Source organism: Suncus etruscus, chromosome 15, assembly GCF_024139225.1.
Source record: "Suncus etruscus isolate mSunEtr1 chromosome 15, mSunEtr1.pri.cur, whole genome shotgun sequence".
In the NCBI taxonomy this organism is placed as follows: domain Eukaryota; kingdom Metazoa; phylum Chordata; class Mammalia; order Eulipotyphla; family Soricidae; genus Suncus; species Suncus etruscus.
In genome coordinates, this window is record NC_064862.1 from 16,492,196 (window position 1) to 16,498,418 (window position 6,223).

Sequence of the window (6,223 nt, forward strand, 5' to 3'; positions counted from 1 at the left end):
ACTGGATTTCTCTCCCAATTGGCAAGCTATTCATCATCCAAAAAGGTAAGGGAAACAGGCAACTGATAAAAGGCAGTTTTCCCAACTATGTGTGCACTGGGTAAAAAAAAAAACTGATATACTAGATTTCCCATGTATATTTTGTATATATGAAAATATGTAATAAATTATAGTTTTCAGAATAGTGTGAATAGACTTGCAGATAATAAACATGATTTAGTTAAATATAAGTATGGCTTAAACTCAAATATCTCAAGTGGAGAATTTCAATTTTTGGCAGATAGATGATGGAGCTTATTAAGCATTATTAAATACCTGTGGACTATGTGTGAATTATTGTTCAACCTTATGGAACTTTGGAGACCCCTTGACTTCAACTCCTTAACTACTTTATATGCATGATTGCTTTCTGTAGCCAATAGCTCTTACACACAGACTCAAAATCTCTCAGCCCCATACATCTGTTATTTCAATTTTGCTGCAAGGTCTGGAATGATTTCATTCTAGCAGAACTCAGTAGTCCTTATTTTCAGATCCACTACACACCTCGAGCCAGCCAGGATATTTCCTGGATGACACTGAGGATTGAATGATCTTAATTAGTATGCAGAACAGTATTGTCTAGAAGAAACCTTAGGGATAAGTCCAGTAGATGAAACCTTTCATAAATAATAGAAAGCAAAAACAAAAATAGTGGTTTTTTGCTACAGTCAAAATGGCTTTTGATAGGAGAGTCCTAAAACATAAAAACGCAGCATGTGGTAGCAGTGAATTTCTTGCTTGTTTCTTTTATTTTATCTCCTGTGCCCTTTAATCAAATATCTATATCAGACATTGCTTTCTGTTCCCAGCCTCTGTAAAGGGGCAGAGCTGTATTTGCACAAGTAGTGGATAAGTTCCCCCACTTTTCAAGGAAAGAGAGAAAAGGACATGGAACACAAAAGATGACAATCCACTGACTAAGCCAGTAAGCAAGACTCTCGACCTACTTTAGAAACATGAGCTGTACAGATTGAATTCTTCTCTAGGGAACTGGGAAATCAAAAAATAATAGCTGGCGCTAGTTAGCAAAAGATTATGATATAAAAAAAAAAGAGGTGGAGAGACTGCCACAATAGTCTAATTGCTCGATTCAGTTTGGAAGAAGGAGAAATTGTGTCATTAATTTATCCATGAAACTGGGCACATAGAAGTATACCTACCACACAAAGACAGCTTAATGTATTTATTGTTAAATTTAAAAGAAAGATTTTCACCCACTTCCTCTCTTGATCTTAACATCTCTGTTGCCAAACTTTCCCCTACAAACTTCCTCCACCTCATCAATATTAGTATCTTCTAGTCCACTTCATTTATTAAAGAACCACACACATAACACTTCACCATTTATCTTAATTCCTCCATCTTCATATATATCTCTAAGGTGATAATCATTGCTTATTTTCAATCATCTTGCCAGTTGTAATTTTGGGATATCCTCTTATTCTTCATCGGTCTATTTTTCCCCTCATGGTTTTTTTTACTCTTTTTCTTGTTTTTCTTGTTTCATTCTTCTCTACCCAGCCAGCAGTGTGTGGTTAATTATTAAAGAAATAAATACTTCTATTTCTATGTTTAGCTAATCATTTCATGGTGAATATTCAAGCATAAATGTACCAGTTGCAGCATTAACAAAGCACACACTCCAAGTTCTTCATTCCTATTCCTGAGTTAACAAGTACAACTGAAAAATATCACATCTAACTGCAATGATCTCTATAACAAAATTTCACAACCTAACTGCCACACAAATAAAGTTAGAATTTTCTCTTTAATTTTATGATCTGGCTGAAATCATTTGAACAATGTCTTCTTCTGTCTTCTCCTTTTTGTGTAGATCTTATCTTCAGTCAAACAGTAAGACCTTAGGTCTCTTCCCCCTTCCCCCATAATATTCAAAGAGTTCAGAAATGAACTGGCCTGTAATTTTATTGTCAATTCATGGTCATTATACTTTATTACTTGACTAGTCTTACTTTTGACACTTGATCTTCTTCCCTTACATAGTCCATGATTGTACCTATACATAAAAAGACAGAATACTAAAAAGGATTTTTCTCTCTTCTTAATTACAACATGGACAACATGCATATAGAGTAGAGGAGTCAGGGTAAATCCTGGGTCTTCCTTTACACACTAGTATGCTCAAGTTTCAGCTTTGATCCAGTAAAGATTGCAAGTCAAATAGTTCAATGACTCATCACAATCATTATGTTACAAACATTTTGTATATTTTAATGTTTTTTAAAAATAGACTAGGTTCTCTTTGTAATTGGTAGTTACCATACAACAAAACCTGAGGTCTAAAGAAGATTGAGTAAGTTTCTGTAGTGAACAGTCACATAAAAAGAAAAACAGATTTTAAAAGAGAAATAAAAAAGTAGGAAAAAGTAGGAAAAGTAAAAAAAAAAAAGTAGAAAAAACAAAATTTCTGATTCCAAATAATGCACTTTTAAGAATTTTATAAGTATGCTTAGCAACACTTATATATCCTTAGTATAAAAATAATATTAAATCTTCAGATTCTTGGATTCTTGATAGTTGTATGAGAACTATCTGTTATAACAATATTACTCTTAGATTGTCGCTTTATCCTCTTTCTTAGGTGCAATGAGAACATTTAAAAATGTTTTATTTATGTCACAGTGATTTACAAAATTATTCATAGTTTTGGGTTTTAGACATACAATGTTTTAGGACAAAGTCCATCACCATTGTCAACCTCCCTCCACCATGTTCTGAGTCTATCCCATGTGAACTCTGTTTTTTATAGATTCAACCCTCACTTGATTCCTACTATTTATATCTGCTATCCTTCTCATTTTATTTTCTCTTAATGAGGAAAAACTTTAAATTTTGTGACAAATATAATGTTGTCTTTCCCCTCACCAATTCATCATTAAGTTTATTTCATCTTTTATGCAATTTTATTAGAATTTTAGCTTCAAATCTAACTCTTAAAGTAAAATTTACAGACTTAGAATTTGAAGAGTATATTATATCATGTGTTTTATAATTTTATATTCCTAGAACCATTGAAATGACAAAAGGAAATGTTTTAAGAGTTAAGATGTACTTCTACTACAAAATAGAGGAAGTTTCCTTTAAAATATGGAAAGTTTGACAGTTCTGAGATAGACAGAGCACTGTAGATGAGATTAAAGGAAATACTGACCACAATTCAATCAATCAACAGAAGGTTAGAAAGATTAGTATGTCCAGAGAAAATGGATGATCAGATACTAAAGTTAAAATATAATTAGTCTGGGCCAGAGAGATAGCACAGTGGCATTTGCCTTGCAAGCAGCCGATCCAGAACCTAAGGTTGTTTGTTTGAATCCCAGTGTCCCATGTGATCCCCTGGGTGTGGCCCAAAAACCTATATATATATAAGTCATAAAATAAGCAATGTTACTATGGAAGTATTAATCTGAATCCTTCAGAAATTTACTGAGGGTAGAAGAGGGAAAGAGAGACAGAGAGAGAGACAGAGAGAGACAAAGATAGACACAGACACAGAGAAAAAGAGACAAATGAGAATAGAAGAGATAAAGCTGGAATATAGAAGAAAACATAAGAAATATAGAAAAGTATATAAGAAAAAAGACAAAGCCCAGGTTACCTTTGAGGGAAACTATAAATACTGCTGGTAATTCTTGGCTTTCTCTCAAGTTAAATGAAAAAATTCTGAATCTCTACATTAGAATGAGATGCTTGATGATGAGGAAGATTGGACCTATCTAAGTTGGCAACAAGTGGTGGGACAAGTGCAATCCACTCTTAAAAATATCTTTTTGGATTTCTGTTTCATATAAATCATAATGACTTAAACTACAGGGACACATTCAATCATGAGTGTGACTTAACAAGAGAAAAAGTAAATAACACATTTAAAACCCTTCTTAATAATGTCAAACTTTAGAAGTAATATTTAAAATATAAAATAACTAAAATACTGAATAAGGAGCCAAAAGAATAGTACAATTTCATGCCTTGCATGCAGCTGACCTGGGTTCAATTCCTGGCATCCCATACTGACAGAAGTAATTCTTGAGTGCTGAGGTAGAACTACTTCTTCAGCATCACCAGGCATGGTAATATATTTTAAAAAATAATATTGAAATAAAAAGTAAAATACTGAAACATATTTTAAATTTCAATAATTTATCTGACAAAATTTTTGGGTTTTGGTCATATTCACGGTCATACTCAATAGTGTGTAGGGATTATTCCTGGGTTCTATGCTCAGGAATTATTCAAGGCAAGCTCAGCAGATTATAATGTCTAGGATCAAACCTGGATCTGCTACATATAAGATGGGGCCATAATTTCTGTACTAATCTAACCACATAAGTCAATATAAAATTTAGCATTTTTAGAATAGCAATAATTGAAATTACAAGTGTTCATAATTAACAAACTCAGTTTACAGAAAACTGGAGAGAATAGGAAAATCAAAATACTGTCTACAGTACAGGCCTGTGTGGGGTAGGAAGGAAGGACACTTGGGCTATTGGTCATGGGAATGTTGCACTGGTGAAGGATTTATATATAGATATATAAAATCAAAAAAGAAAAGATAAGGCTCCCAATTCTTACCACAGGCTGTGTTCTTTACACTGACTGTATAGAAGGAGGTACAGTAAATACACCCCATATACACCTCAACCCAGGCCCTTTGCCTGGTCTGTATTGTGAATTGGGGGACAAAAAAATATTGTTCTAAAGAAATAAAACAAAATGAGTAGCAAGTGCAAAACAGAATAAAAGACAATTATTGAATTAGAAAATTTCATAAAGTAATAAAATAATGAAGGAAAGAAAATATTCAAATAAGAGACTTCTCTGTTAAGTAATGAAGTATTTTAAAAAATAAATAGAAGTTCTTAATAACTGCATGTAGTACAGGAATGCAGAAGTCATTAACATAAGAGAATCTAAGTTGTTATCAAATAGAAAATCTGCATAGAATTACATAGGCATATCATATATATGTATAGATCATATAATGTATGATATGGATGTATACATATGTGACATATGTATATGACATTATATAGATCATAGATATAGACATATCATCTGCAGAGACATGCATGACAATTTGTTGTGAAACAAATTTCTCAAGAACAATGGAAACCAAAGAAGTAAAACTAATTTATTTAGTAAAAATTTTTTAATTTATGATCATAAAAATTTCTTATGATCATGTGATTATATGTACAAAAATATATAACATTATATACATGTGTATATATGTTTATATGTATAGTTATATAAATATCTATGTATATAGTTCATATATTATCTGATGGCAATAAAATCAAATTCATAATTATTTTATAAAGAGACACATTTTTAATAACTTTTCTAATAAACACAACAATATATCAAGTACATATAAAATGTATATCTATCCTTAAATTCCCTCAAGCAATTACTCAAATAATAACCATTTTTAATCATCTATCCACCTAATATAATCATGATTTTTAAAATAATTTGCCCCTAAATATTTGTAACTAAAATATCTATACATTTTTTAAAGATAACAAATGCCACTACTTGTTTTAATACATAAATTCATCAAATATTTAGTCTTCAAATTTTCCTAAATTTATCAAATATTTTCTTAGCTTGTTCAAGTCAGGGATCTTGTTAGTAATATACATTCCTCTTGATGAAATGTCATTTGTCCTCAGCAAATACACTATAATGGCCCTATCTGATTAAAACTTAAAACTACCTTTCTAAATAACTCATCATTTAGAAGAAAAGTTAATAATATGTTTAAAATACTTTTTACTGAATAAATAGCAAAATCACAATATATAGTTAAAACTTAAAATATATAGGTGGGAATGCCCCTGATTCAATGTCAGAATGTACCTAAAATATTACTGTAAAAGATTTGTAATCCACTTTGGTCAAAATAAAAATTATCTTTAAAAAAACTTAAAAAATATAATGTAGAAACTATTTGAAGGAAATTGTATACTTCAATCCTTATAATGGAAGAAGAAATCATAAATATTAAAGACTCATTTAACTTAAGTATGGGAGAGAGATAATGACATATACAAAGAACCCAGAAAGGAATAAATAATATGATATTTAAATTTAAAATTTATATAAATGAAATATTGTGCAATAAATATAGCTTCAGTACTTTACCACACACCCC

General features: G+C 30.9%; 1 non-coding gene across 1 annotated transcript; it reads left to right on the forward strand.

Annotated features, from left to right (window-relative positions):
- Positions 1-4,621: 4,621 nt before the first annotated feature.
- On the forward strand, positions 4,622-4,751 carry LOC126031953 (small nucleolar RNA SNORA51). The gene has a single exon (XR_007503757.1). It is a non-coding gene; the product is annotated as a small nucleolar RNA SNORA51 (small nucleolar RNA).
- Positions 4,752-6,223: the final 1,472 nt, after the last annotated feature.